Source organism: Lepisma saccharinum, chromosome 26, assembly GCF_977018435.1.
Source record: "Lepisma saccharinum chromosome 26, izLepSacc3.1, whole genome shotgun sequence".
Classification (NCBI taxonomy): domain Eukaryota; kingdom Metazoa; phylum Arthropoda; class Insecta; order Zygentoma; family Lepismatidae; genus Lepisma; species Lepisma saccharinum.
Genome location: NC_139254.1, coordinates 24,170,441 through 24,186,152, shown reverse-complemented (window position 1 = coordinate 24,186,152; position 15,712 = coordinate 24,170,441).

Here is a 15,712-nt window from a genome sequence, read left to right as displayed (position 1 = left end):
GAGAGTTGCTTCAATTCCATTGCCTGCCAAGAATAATGATAGCGCTGAAAGCATAAAATACGGAAATGTGCATGTTTGGCGAGCTATGAGAAAAGTAGATCCTTGTGTTTTCTTTTCGAAATTTGCTCATTTTATGTCAACTTTCACATATAGCCAATGGCGACAGAGGATGAATGATGCTTCAGGGAAATTTATGAAGATTGAAGAAACAACGAAAAAGAAAAACTCATAATTATCAGAGGCTAGGACCCAAGAACCCTGGCTACGCAGCATGTTATGATATTTAAGTATATCACGGATTGTTGCTAATGAACCCCCTCCCCCGCTACGAGAAAAAGAAAGACTATGAAAGACTACAGGATGTGAAACATTTACAATGTAATTGCATTACTTTACATCGCTCTTGGCTGTATTCCAAATGTAGTAAGAGTAGTAGGGTTTTTTTTTGTCAAGGTATAAGTGTATTTGAGCGCAAGGGCTACCTATTTCATCATTTATAAAGAGTTAACTTCGTCGTTACACTAGCACCAGGCACAAATGCGTCAATTTCTATTTCGGTTATTTTACATCACTCTTCTGCCTCTTGAGTTAATCGCGATAATACGGATGAATTATCAATTTATAAAATTGTGATGGGACAAACTCAGTGATACATTCATGCCTGACCAGATTTCGAATCGGGAACATATGACCTCGCTTCGCTAAAAAGGCTGGCAGAAATGTATCGGAAAAGTATAGGACCACCAAGAACCGGTTTCAAGCAGCACAGACGATGAAATCATTTACAGCGACTAGCTGTGGCAGTGTTGCTCGTCACCCCCTCCCCCTCGCTCGCAGATAGCCTAGCCTTCTCAGCACCCCACCTGCTGATTCGTTTCAGGCATATTCCGTCTGGAAAGTTTCTGGCATTCCTCCGCCTCCCCCCTTCCAACCATGGTTAATAAATGAGACCCTTGCACTTTCAAAACCCTTATCGCAAGAAAAAGCTGGCATCAATTTTACACCACCATACAATAAGATTTACACGGGAAACATTTCCTAACATATTTTCTTGATTCGGACTAAGGGCAAATTAAAAATAGTCAAAGGAATTATACACAAGAGAATTAAATTACTGAAAATATGGAAAAGCGCGATACCGAAATCTGTAATGAGTGCGAATGGAAAATCGAGAAAAAAAGTATGAAAATATTCGAATAACTCGATTAAGAGAGAAAGTTATCACGGCTCGAACAATGCAAATGAAAAAAAAAACGGGAATACGAATTGAAATATATGACAATCTGAAGTAGGCTGAAGGAAGCAAATTTTAATAAACGTGGAAAGAAAACATAATCAATGGAGCGCTGGTTCGATTCGCGACGGAAGCTCATATTTGTTGTTCGAATCCCACTCTACACTGTTTGTCCAGATGCATTTACACTTTAAACAAACTTCGTGGAACTTTTTCCAAATCAGATGTCGCCAAAAATTTAAAAACAAAAAGAATAACTGTGAAGGAAAAATGCCGAAAGCGTTATTGCAAAATGAAAAAAAAAATCTTCACATATTCGTTCGGAAGTGGTAAAAGAATAATAAAAAACTCAAGCATAAATGTTAATAACACTTGTTATTATTACCAGAGACATTCTCAAAATAAACTTGTTGTCCGTTGAAATCAAATGAAGAGGAAAGCAAGATCTCCACCCGGTCGCTTGAATCTCTGGCTAGATTCAAGAGTTGGAAACACTACGCTTCTCGCGAGCTGCTCTTCCTGGCGAAACTAGATGATATAAAATTCCGGGTTGCATAACCGTAAGGGGGGGCGTTTCATTCGATTCCGAGTGTACATTGTATGGTGGTTTGAAGGTTCAGTCCCGATTACTTTATCTGACCACAAAATGAACCTAAAATGAGCCTGTAATTATCCTGATATTAAAATATTTAAGCTATGCTTAATATCTACAAAAAATTGCCCATTATATTTCCAGTGTTAGATATTTTATATTCTTACAGCCCCTCCCAGAAAAAAATTCTAGATCCGCCCATGGGCATCCAGAAGGGGCTGTAGCTGTAGCGGCGCTACATTTTTGTTCGCTACAGCTACATTTCTACTCAGCATTTTGAAGTAAATTTTGAATGTGGCAACAAGGTAAGAAAAAAATTGACATTAACACTTACTTTTGGAGAAACTTCATAAAGACAAAATCTATTGCTCAGAAAATCTAGTTATCCATCGTGTTCACAACAATTATCATCCTTGAAAAAGTCACTGAGATATATTTTTCGTTCAAAATATTTCATAACAGTCATATTTATTATCAAGAAAAATATGTTGATATATGAGGGCTAGTCAAAAAAGAGTGAGAATGAATTATTTACTTACAAAATACATTAGGCAGAGTCCAGGTTGAATGGTCTTTTTCAAAGTAGTCCCCATCAAATTGTATACACATGGCCCAAAGTGTCTGCCAGTCCTGGAAGACGTGCTGGAACCACCTCCGCCTTCTTCAGAGTGGCCTTTGATGAGTCGAAACGCTTGCCCCGCAGCTCCGATTTCAGACGAGGGAACAAAAAAAAAAGGGGTCACATGGAGCAAGATCCTGGGTCTATGGAGGGTGCAGGACACATTTAATGTTTTGTTGAGCCAGATATTGGACAACAACGTTGGAAACGTGAGGGCATGCATTATCCTGGTGTAGGTGCCAACCAGATGGATGCAGTTCAGGGCGTTTTCGACGGATGTGTTCAGCCAGGGTCTTCAAAATTGTCACGTAATATTGCCCATTAATCGTGGTAGACAATTCATGTTGGTAGACCATTCCATGGTAGTTGAAGAAGGAAATCACCATTATCTTATTTGCCAACAGAACAGCTTTGTCTTTCTTTGACATCAAAGAACTCTGTGATTTCCAGACTGTGCTCGGCTGTTTGCTTTCAGGATCGTAGTGGCAAAGCCAACTCTCATCACCAGTTATGATGGAATTCAGGTAGACCTCGCCATGCTCCGCTACCAGATACTGAAGCTCCCGACACACCTCCACTCTCACCTGCTTCTGTTCAGGCGTTAGCAATCTCGGCACCCATTTTGCACATACGCATCTAATGTACAAGCGTTCGTACAGAATGGTGAACGCACTACCATGCTAAATGTGTAACACATCCACCAGTTCATCTATTGTTATTTGGCAATCTTCCCGAACAATGACAACAGTCGTTCACTGCGATGGCCGGAGCACCCTGCTTTGTGGCCCTCCTTAAACTGTTTGAACCACCGAAATGCAGTTGATTGTGGAAGGACATCTTCGCCGTATGCCTGCTGCAACATTTTGTATGCTTCCGTCATGGCCGTATTTAGAGGGGGGGTTTCTAGGGTTCAAACCCCCCCCGAAACTTCCGACATGTTGCATTAATGGAAGTTCAGAAACCAAAATGTGTAACAAATTTTCAATTTTTTTTTTCGAAACATCACAAAAATACAAGGAGACAATGTTGAAACAATTGAGCTAGAATTTTCATACATTTGGAATTCTGAAAGTTGAGTGAAACAGGATTTATTCTCAGAATCGTAGCCCACCCGCGACCCCTCCATTTTCACTTCTGCTATTATCTTTCCAGTGTTGTTCCTGCGTCACAAGGAATATAGACTGAAGATTCCCTTATGATTGTCCCAAAATTCCCTTTCCAGCTTTTAAATTCCCTGTCCGAAAAAGTCGAAAATCCCCCTTCATAGGAGTTCAAACCTAGGATCTCCAGTTTCTTAGCGCATTACGTTCGTGATTGAGGTTACAATCCATGCACCAGGCTAAGTTTTTAAAAAGAATAACTGGTTCCACACTTTTCAAAATTCCAAAAATTTAATTTTAAAGTCAAACAACAAAAACTTTATCATTAAAATTTCCATCTAACATTTAAAGCTTTTTCTTGAAGGTATCTAAAGTTTAATGACGAAGTATAATAATTGTGCATTTCAGTATACACTGTATGAAACGTAAAAAAAGAAAAGGAAACTTGTGCTGGATATTCACTCATCTGCTGGATTGAGTAAGCCCCCTCAAGGATATGACAATAATATAATAATAATTATTATTAGTATTATTATTATGAAATTTTAATTATTATTGTACAATTATTGTTATTTCTATTATTCAAATTTCTGGCGATGCCCATGGGAACAATTATGATTGAACCCCCCCCGAAAATTTTTCCTGCCTACGGCCATGGCTTCCGTGGCAAATTTCTGCAGACGGACGTAAAATTTCAAAGCTGTGTACTGCTCCTCACGAACAGACTCCATTTTCTGTATGCTACTTCTGAGCATACGTGTTTTGTTTGTGCAGTGTTGCCAGATGCATGCGCATACATGCTTGCAATTTTATCTACAGATTCCACGAGACACGGTCTTCTTGTCCAAATTTATTTCATCACTGAATGCTCACTGCGTGATATAAAAAAAAAATCTCGCTCTTATTTTACTAGCCCTCGTATAAACATAAAGAATTCTACCAAATTTTATTTGTGTATAGTTGTAATTGTTAATTGTTAATACTCAGATATCAAATTTGAATTGATATGCCACTTACATAGGTACGTTATTCTCAAACCCTAAAGTACAGCACCTTGAATAACGTAGTGTGGAAAATGGCACTGTTCTGGCATCTCTGGCTGGTTCCACTCGAATATGATACCGCTGGAGGCACTGGATGTCGGTACGCGTGCATGGCATTCGTCTGCTTATAATGGAAGTAAAGGGAGTTTTCGCTGCAACGTCTGATTCTTTTACGTGAAACATTTCTATGAATATGATAATTGCTATGATATTTGGTACAGTGGTCGCAAAGATATTAACGAACATTCAAGACAGTCGACCACGCCCTGTTATCGTCATGCTTTTGTTGATAATACGGTAGAAAAAAAAGCATGGAATGCTCTTGGCAACTAAATTTTTGTGTATGAATTAGGTTCATTATTATCATTATCATCATCATTTCTTTTAAAGATATACACACTGAAGCATTTGTATTTTTGATATTTACTGTTTCTTTTCTTCCGCTTTAAACTGATCGCGCCGATGATGATGATTGCATGAAACGACAAGGGGAACCCCACAAACTTTCTTAGTGCCATCGACATGAGTGTAAGGAAACTTTCAAACCAATGGGACAAGCGACACGGGATGTTCACACTGTCACACTAGTGACACACACTTTCAGACTGTAAAATAGCATTCATTGCACATGAGGGTCCAAACAGCAAACAATTTTCATATGGCTTATTTGCATGCTACTTGTTACTTCGGTCGGAAAGTTCCTTAAAGGAAGGTTGCTCAGACCGAAGCGATGCCATATGCCACACGTGTAGCTTTGTCGCTTGTGCGTCGCTCAAACTGGGCCATTTCCTCAATAGCTTGCAACATGTTGCCGTGGTTTGTTGTTCGCGCATGCGCGATGCAATGAGTGTCTTGCTTTAGGGAGATTGTGCACCAAAGCAACAAGCGGCACGTGACAATTATCGCTTGAAGATTTCACCAACTGAACGCTGGCCTGTGCTTCCCGTCATGCAGCTACGATGTGAAATGTTGCTACTTGTTACTTCAGTCGGAAAGCTCCTTAAAGGAAGGTTGCTCAGACTGAAGCGATGTGCTACAGGGGGAGTTCCCAACTAAGTGACAAGCGACATGGTGCCTTTAGTCTATTAGCAAGCGTTCGCTGCTAATTGTGCGAACAACAGATAGGCGACACGATAAACCGCACATTACAACAGATCTAGGGGACACGATAAGCCACACGTGTCGCTTTGTCGCTTGTGCGTCGCTCAAACTGGGCCATTTCCTCAATAGCTTGCAACATGTGTCCGAGGTTTGTTGTTCGCGCATGCGCGATGCAATGAGTGTCTTGCTTTAGGGAGATTGTGCACCAAAGCAACAAGCGGCACGTGACAATTATCGCTTGAAGATTTCACCAACCGAACGCTGGCCTGTGCTTCCCGTCATGCAGCTACGATGTGAAATGTTGCTCTTGATAGGCTCGTTTCCAAGCAACACGTGTCGCTTCGGTATGAAAGTTGCCTTGGACCGAAGGACCCATGTCGCTTGGTGTGAAATCCTCGTATCGTTTGTCGCGTGTCGCTTTGATGTAAAATCTCCTTGAGGAAACGGTGCAGTCAGAGCTTGTGCCCCTACGGTTTGAAAGGCTACATTGATTACAGACTGCTCCCTTCCAAGCGACACTTGTGGTTTGTCGCCTCGGTATGAAATATCTCTCAGGATACTATTTATATTCTAATAACATAGAAAAATAAAACTCTAGTTCACAATGCAACACCTGACGTCCGGAATCACTTTGCGATGTTTCTTCTTGTTACATATGCTATTTATTTATTAATTTTATTTTACTTTTCTTTCCAAATTAATGTCGTTTCGTGACTGCAAATCACTCCACAAATATAACTGTTTCCATCAATTCACGTACTGCATTTCAAGACAAACAAATCTACACAATATATTCCAAAAACTAACTAAGCCGTATTACTTTCATAAGAAAATTAGCACTCGTGATGATCGCACTGCCATCTATGTTGTCATCCGTCTCGAGAACTAGTTTCTTGGGTCGTTTTCCACACTACGTTATTCAAGGTGCTGTACCTAAAGAAAAAATGAAGTAACACTGCTATTAACATTATCGAATGATGGGAATCATGATAATAAATAACAGAATCTATTTTCCAGTAAGTTCAACTATGATACTAGGGGCTCCTTCTGAATATCCAAATGTTTTTTAAAGTTCTTTTTTTTTATGCAGAAGTAGTGCAAATGTAGCGAGCTACTTTTTGGTAAATGCAGTTGTAGCTGTAGCGAAGCTACTTTTAAAATGTAGCATTCTGATCACTGAAAATGTGTATACGCCAACAAATACAGTATATACAACAAAAAAAATAATAATAAAATAAATAAAGAAAGAAAGAAAACGTTACATAAATTCACATGACCTCATTTCAATCAGCCACTGTCCATTCTCTATTCATTATTGAACTACCTGTTATTACCCACCTTGTCTCAACCTAATAACATCTGATTTTATGTAAAATGAAGTAGAATGAATATTGGTTGATCAGAATATGTACATTTCTTAAGTCAGTGGAGACTCTGGCAAGGCTTCTAAAGTATTATTCGACTCACACAAGAGCCTCAGGAAGAAAATTGAAATTAGTTCAAAATGTCGGCAAAACTGAAATTTCAGGCTGTTTTCAAAAATTTCAAAGCTGAACGCAACGAAACCTATGATGAAAATTTCGACGACCGACCAAAATGGCTTGAAAGGAAATGGTTGTTTTACATTATGCTGTTGTTGCAGTTCGACCTGATCAGTAAAGGGAATGCTTTTGGATTCATCATCGGAAGTGGAGCAATAATGTCATTTATTGTGTATACGTTGGTTACAATATGTTTTATGGTGCCAATTTTAATGATGGAAATATTTCTGGGTGAATACTCAAGACTAGGTCCTCTACGGATTTGGAAACTGGCCCCAATTGCACAAGGTCTTGGTTATACAATGCTGATTGCTAATTTCTTCAAAACCATTGGGAACCAGAATGCATTAATTATGTCAATATTGTATATACATTACTCAATACACGGTAATCTTCCATGGAGTAGCTGTCAGTTTCCAGGTTCGAATCTTACTGTTTGTTGCACACCCTTTAACATAACTGGTAACATTACTGAAAATACTGTAAATGATGGTAATGAGACCAACACAACTGACTGTAAGTTTCTTTCATCAAATCCATCATTGGAATTTCCAGCGATGCACTTTTTCCGCTTACAAGTATTCAAGGAACGTCAAGAAGAAGCTGGCATAGATAGTGAAAAAAACAGCGAGTTTTATATATCTAGTGTCATTGTCTGGTGTGTTTTGGGGTGCACGACATTTCTTGGAGTTTATAGGTTCAGGAGCGTACTTTCTCTCGGTCTTGTTTCATTTGTTGCGGCACATGTCTGCGTGATATGCTTCGTAGCTTTTTTGGATGGCTCAAGTTTTGGAATGCGTGCATTTTTCAGCGTAGAAAAGCAGACAATTCCTGGTATGAGCTCCCTTTTTGAGAGCTTCATGGACGTAATGGACAGTTTGCAAGTGGGTTTGGGAATATTAATATTGCATGCTTCGTACATGGAAACTCCAACACTATTTGAATCTGATGCGATGGCTCTTGGCACATTAAACTTATGCATTCTTATTGGATTGGTATTAGTCAACTGTAGCATAATGGGGGTTGTGTCGATTGCTATAGATGCTGATCTATTTGCGCTGAAAGAATTCAAAGGAGGTGACGACCTATACTTTGCCCTCATTCCTGAGTTTTTACTACTTTCACAACCCCCTATGCTTTGGACCGTTCTATACTTTATATGGTTTTTTATGATTTACGTCACACACAAAACCATTTGTCTGGATACAATATTACAAAGTTTGTATGAAATTTTCCCCGACCTTCAGAAGCAACATCCCGCCTGCAGTTTGTTTATGGCATGTGTAGGCTTTTTGGCAACAGTGATATTTCGGGAGTTACATATGTTTGACGATTACACGTATGTCCCTTTCGTTCTGGGGAAAGTCATAGTTATAGGTGTACTTACGTTGCAAGCATTAGTTGTATTCTGGCTATACGGTGTCGATAAACTGTCTGTGGATATGCGTTTCTTCCAAGACTTCCACGTGAGCACATTCTGGAGAACTTCTTGGTATTTAATGCCTGTGACTTTCATGTTCCTCGCAAAGTTTTACTTCGATAGTGTTTTCTTAACAGCACATGCTAGTTCTTCGTCCCATGTTTCCGTTGTGTTGGCCATTATTATATATTTGCCTACCTTTGTGTTTGCCATACAGAGATTAGTAGTGCTAGTACTGGATAAAAATATCAACGCAGCTTTGGAAAGTGCAGAAGATTGGGGACCCAGAGGAAAGGAGTCGTTTAGACGCAGGAAAATCTTCAAACCACGCGAACTGCTGACCCGTTACAATGACCCCAATCCAACATGTCAGCACCAGTGCCTGTTACGAAACCCACGTTTACAAAATAGAGTGAAAATAGAGGAAGCAGTGGCTAAATTTTATTTCTAATAAAAATAATTTTAATAAATCTTTAAAAGTACATTTTTAAAGAGCAACCCTTCTGTTGCTAATTGTCATTGCAGCTGAATGTTACAGTTGTAATAAAGTTTATTTTTAGGATAAATTTCTCTTTTTTATTTAAGTAATACATAGGAAGGCTATGTTTGATCTTTGGCCTGTACTATCCAAGTCGTTTTTCTTGTATGTACGCATACTATCCAAGTCATTTACGTAAATTCATCTCCATGCCAAAACCACTCCAGTATTCCAAATTTTGAAAAAAAAATATGCATGTGTTACAATTCCTTCTAGAGTATTCAAGTGAATCTGCAGCGTTTTAATCAATGCTGGATAGGTTTGATTTGTTCTGATTTTTGTTATTTAGCATAAACAGGATGTCTACCAGTCTGGAAAACCTGGAAGAGTTAGGGAATTTACTTTTTTGTGGAAAATGTCATGGAAATTTGCTGTTTTTCTTAAAAATCAAAATTTTTGTAGCAGTTCAATAAAAGTAGGTTTTTGAGCAAAGGATAAAGAACAAGCAAGAATTTTTTTAAAAAATTAAATTTGTTGAGAAAGAAACTATACTTCAGTTTAGTATATTGAGTATTACCGGTAGTTACAATAGAAATTTCATATTAAAACACTCAGGAAAAGGTCATGTTTTGAACAATTTTCAAGTAGAGATCTGCTACAGTAAGTGGCTATTGGCATTTACCACTTTCTCGTTGCAATTTTTGGATTGTTTTTGGTTGAGATTACGAGTAAAACAAATGTTACTAATTTCTACTCTAATTATCAGGTGTGGCGTGGCGTATATTCTAGACTATTTTCGAAGCCCAAACAAAAATGCAGGAAAATTGACTAGAAAATGTGACTGATGCTTCGCTCTCACATAACAAGTGCTGGTGAATGGTCGTCTTTACTTTAACCTGGAATGGACATCTTTACTTTAACCTATTTCCAGACTTCTTTCTGAAGATTCTTCTCCAACCAGTGCTTGCTCAGCGAGCTATCTACCTGTGATGCATTTGTGGAGGCTTCTATTCCAAGTGCTGGACAGAGAAGTTTTTAGTCATCCTGGAGATGCTCTCAGTGTTGCCAACAATTGGAATGCAAAATCCGCTAAAACTCAAACTGCTAAATGAAATGTGTATAATATTTTACACAAGCTTAATTGATGACAGAGCGTATTTTCCATGTTGACAAAACATTCATGTCGAAGTTTGTATAAGGAAACATTACACAAACTTTAACTAAATGATGCAGATGACCCAGCTGTAGCACTTGTTGTACAGTCAACAGCAAATATAATGGCAGGCAAATTGTCCACCAATATTTTCATTACTTTTTTATTCTACATCCTGTGTTGTTTTAAGGAATGGCACTATGTTGGTTCGAAGCAGGCATTCTTCTCTGCTATTTGATGTCATTATTTCAATTAATTGTCATCACATTGTGCAATACAGACCAAATTAAAATGGTGGTGGACAATTTGTCTACTGTTTCTTTTGCCGTTGGGTGTACCAGATTTAGCGATTTTATGCAATTGACAAATTGTTCCCACCACATCTTTCAATTCCACTTTCGTTGCTAGACAAGTCAAAAAGCAGACTTTCCCCTCATGGTAAACTCTTGGGAGACCCTTCGCTCTGTGGCTTTGAGCCTGTCACACAGCCAGCAAAACGCAAACATCCTTGCATAAGAAAAGTTGAAGTGTCATCTTCGAGTACTACAAAACTGGACGGGGAGGAATTTTTAAACTCTTTGCTGTGACAGAGTTCATGTGTGAAGTATAGCATGTGTTGTGTGCATGTGTGGTAAAGTAAGAACCAATGGATATAATCCATGAACTCGTGGTATAGACACCATTCTCTTGCATTCCTTATGACGATAGACTTGAAATAAATTTCGATGTAGTGCTTAGTGTAAAAAAAACAACTGAAGAAACGTTTTGTGAAAAAGTGACCCAGAAACTCACACACCTGGAGAAAACAATGGAGTTTACGTTCAAGTAATTGATTTAAGGTAAGAAGTTAATTATTGATTATTTTGCACTCGCATATAGGTCTAACGTAAATATTGCATATAGTAGGCTGCTACTTTTTATAAGTAAACCTATTGAAGCTTTCCAGGTGACGATGAAGAGATTCTCTCAGGCTATCGATCAAGTGAGTTCTGGAAAGATTTCCGAGCTTTTGAGAGTTAGTGCCACTCATCTTTGTGCTGGAAATGCAGTGGTGAGCATGTATTTGGGGTGGGAGGTTCCCGATGTAAATGGCAGACCAATTGGGAGCCATGTGTGCTGTGTCCATGCTATTGATTGACTATTGCTAAGCATTCTGGGTTCTGTTCTAGCTCCATGTCACGATTACGATTCTTCTTTTCTCCATGATAACAAAATTATTCAACTATTTAATTATAACAATTTAAAGTTGTTCAAAATACAGTATTGAACTTAGGTGCAAAAGTACTAGATGCCCGGAAAGTAAATGCTCAGTGGCTGTGACCAAATCTGGAACTGGGATGAGGAATTATTTGCAACATGTAACAATGCCGCTTCACATTTACAATACATGAGATATGACACATTAGAGTAGATGGGAGAGAATAAGTTGCCACAGAAGTCAAGTTCTGAGTTGCAGACTTCAAGTTTATTCGAGCTAGTAAAATAAACTGGTGAAACCCAGCAGGTAGGTTAACCAAGTTTGCAAGATTGCGGACAACTCTTTAAGACAAAATTTCAACTTGGTTTATTAGACCAGTAAAGTGGGAAAGTGGTAGAAAGTTGGCCCAGTTGTCTGAAGATCGAAGGTTCCAATCTCCTGTAGAACCGATTTCTTTATTTAGTATTTATAGTATGTTGTTGACATTTATGGGAGGAAAAATATGAAAATTATTCTTTTGATCAGGGGTGTATATTCAGGGACATCTAGGCTATCTCCGAAGCACAGACTCAGATACAGAAAAAAATATCTATCAGAAAATGTGCATAAAATTATTCATTTCAATAAGAAGATGAAGCTGATTTCTTAGGAGTTGGCGCATTGATACCTTAGGAGTTGGAACCTTGCCCACTTTCTCTGAATTCGCGATGCCGCTGGCATACAGCTCGATGGAGTGACGGGCGAGCGTGACAGAGCTACCACAAGGATCACCCGATCAATGTTGCAAACCAATTTTTCCCAGCATGTAAGTTCCCTAGGAACGGGGAATTGTGGAGCCAAACTGTTAAAGAAGAGGGAAAAGGGTTGCATATGGCAGGGAAAAAACCCTCTGAACTTCCTCAACAATCTGGGTCAATGTTGCAAACCCATTGTTCTCAGCATGAATTTTCCCAGGAATGTAGAATTTTTGAAGTCAAATTATCACAGGCAGGGGCAAGAACATCATTGAACTCTTGCAGACGAGTTCAAAAAGAAGTCGTTGACCTTCAAACAACTCGAGTTACAGTGGGGAAGAGAAAATTGTTGGCTGACGGGGAATGGTTTACGAGTGCATCTAAAAATTTCCGAAATGACAAAGACCAGTTCTAGTCTACATCGCATCGAGGGGTGTTTAAGGGTTCCTTGGTGCGTGGAATTTATTTAGAGGCAGCTTGTGAATACAGTAGTGAGTGTATTGTATTGTATTTTTGTTAATGATATGTGCTGTGTTGTGTACTGAACTGAAATGAGAGGCATAATTAACAATCTGTCTATTTGGCTTATGTATGAGGATAAGCTCCAAATCGTTGTGGATTTTTCGTTTTATGTCCACTTTATGCACAGATAGGCTAACCTACAGTTAAAGTGGTATCCAAACCACCATATATCGAACCTGGGACCCCTTAGTTTCAAGGCAACAATGTTACCACTGTGTCAACGAGGGCCCTGAACTTAAAATCGTGAAAATAGGTAGCTAGAATTTTATATTTATTCTCGTATATAGCCCTACATAAATATTTCAAAATATAGGCCTCTTATTTATGTAAATAAGAATGAAATTCTTGAAATCCTTTCCTTGCTGACATAGTGTACATTTCCATATTTTATTTATGTGCAAATTAATGCGGACAAAGAGAAAAAATATATATTTTTTCCATTTTTTAATCTTCCTTGGAGATGTACATAACGTACACTTACACTAATATGAAATATGTCCTCCTTTGGCTGCTATTAGCTGCTTGATGCGGTTTGGCATTGATTGAACCAAATTTGAACACATAACTTTGATATCACTGTCATGAAACCACACATGAATCACATTGGTAATGACCTTTTGCTTCGTTGAACAGTCCATTTTTGCAACACGTTTCTTCACAATACCCCATAAGTTTTCTATGGGGTTCATATCCGGTGAATTCCCTGGCCAATCTAGAATCGTTAAATTGTTGTCAGAAACAAATTTACATACAGACTTTGATGAGTGACAAGGAGCAAGGTCATGCTGAAAAATTTCTTGTCCGTCGTTAGTGGGATTTTGAATGAGTGAGACAATTCTGCGCCTCAATATGTCAATGTATTTTGCAGAATTCATCATTCCATCCACTGGTACGAGCCCTCCAGGTCCACTGCAAGTAAAGAATCCCCAAAACATTTGCTTGGGTGGGTGTTTAACTGTCTGAATGCAATGTTCAGGTCGTAAAGGTTCACCTGGACTTCGTCGCACAACAGATGCTTTGTAGCCATGCACTTCAAAGTGAGACTCATCTGAGAATATTACCTTCCTCCAATCAGCGACTGTCCATTTCTGATATATTTTAGCCCATTTTAGGCGTTTCGTCTTCATTTTAGCTGTCAACAATTGCTTTTTAACCGGTTTCCTGGATTTTCTTCCAACTTCAAGTAAGCGACGTCGAACAGTTGATGCATCAATACTGATCCCAGCAGAAAGCAAATCACGTTGCAGGTCCACACTTGTTTTGTATGGGTGAATTTTACGGTTTCTTAGCAGTAACGTGTCACTTCTAGGTGTTGTTTTGCATTTTCTACCACACTTTCCTTTTCGCTTTGGAGAAAAACCACCAGTTGCCCTGTAGTTTCTGATAATTTTTGACACCGCTGATTTCCCAACACCAACCTCTTCAGCGATTTGCCGCACAGTCATGGATGTGTTCTCACTCAGTGTAATAATTCTAGAACGTTTTCTGGGTGTTATATCCATAATGAAAACTCGTAGGAACACGGAGCCCAACAAAGCGTGTTTACTACAGCCAAGCTCTCACAGAAGTCTGTTGATTAATAATATTGGCATTGCACAACGACAACAATGGAACACCAACAACAATGCTTCAAACCTTGCAATTGTTGTAAACATTCTCAAGTACGCATCAAAAAGTTAGCTGATACTACTAGTATAAATCTGTTACATATTTATTCGATTATCTCACATAAAGAGTGTAAAAACTAAAAAAAATGTATATTTTTCTCTTTGTCCGCATTAATTTGCACAGTACTGTATTTTTAATCACAATGTCACATCACTTCAAAGGCCTCCTTGATGGTGCAATGGTGGCGTCATCAGCTTGTAATCGAGGGATCCCGGTATGATACCCGGAGGAGGCACATAGTGGTTCGGATCCCACTTTAAACTGTTTCTCCAGTCTCGATTAGCCTTACTGTGCATAAAGTGGACTTAAAACACCAAATCAACCAACCAACCAATCGCATCACTTCAATCCCCCACCCCAAATGAGCTTAAGAAAAAACATCCGCACCAGCAAATTTTTATTCATTGAAACACTATGATATAGTGCGATAGCCCAGGTTTTTAACCCAGTACACGCCACTGCTTTTGATAAATCTAATTACTAGTGGATACCCCTTTGGACGTGTTTTTGCATGTAGCTTCTCCAATACTTACTTATTTTTTACAGGAGCCAATAGGATGGACAGAGAGATAAGATAATTGTTGAAATACTTAACTATCTGTGGCCCAAGTGTGGGGTAAAATATAAGTTTACTGTTTTAAAAAATAGAACCATAACAACCCATATCCCTCCTTCACAAATTCCTGGCCTCGTCACTACAAATGAGCCAAGGATGACATCATACTACTGAGAGAACCTTCACGTTGAGTATGCGTGGCGTCACTCACGTCAGAGGCTTGAGGCTTGCCAACCGTAGAATTGTGCATGCTCAACAAATGTCAGGGAAATTTCCTGTCTGCAAAAGTCAACATTTCTGTAGTAGTGTGCTAAAAGTTGGTTCTTGAACATAGAAAGGACGAAAGAACAAGCAAGAAATTTAAAACTTGTTGACAAACTATACTTCAGTTTAATATACTGACCATCACAGTGGCGTGCGGTGACATTTTCCATTGGGGAAGCAGATCCCGAAAAATTAAGAAAACCAAGAATTCATTGCTTCTACATGGTACGTTATACTGAAAAAAATTAACACTCTACCTGATACTGTTTCCTTAATGTCTCTAAGAGGAAAGATGAATGTCCTGGCGCAGTTGTTTATTTTTTCGAATTTCAGCTGGTCTATTGTCAAACGTATTTAATGCAACAGACAATCGCGAATGACTGAAACAATTTTCAAAACTTTCACACATTGCAATAGTAGTAGTAGTTCTTTCTGTAGTAAATAGTAAACAATGCCAACACTAAAGTTTTTGAAGCAAACAAATAGAAA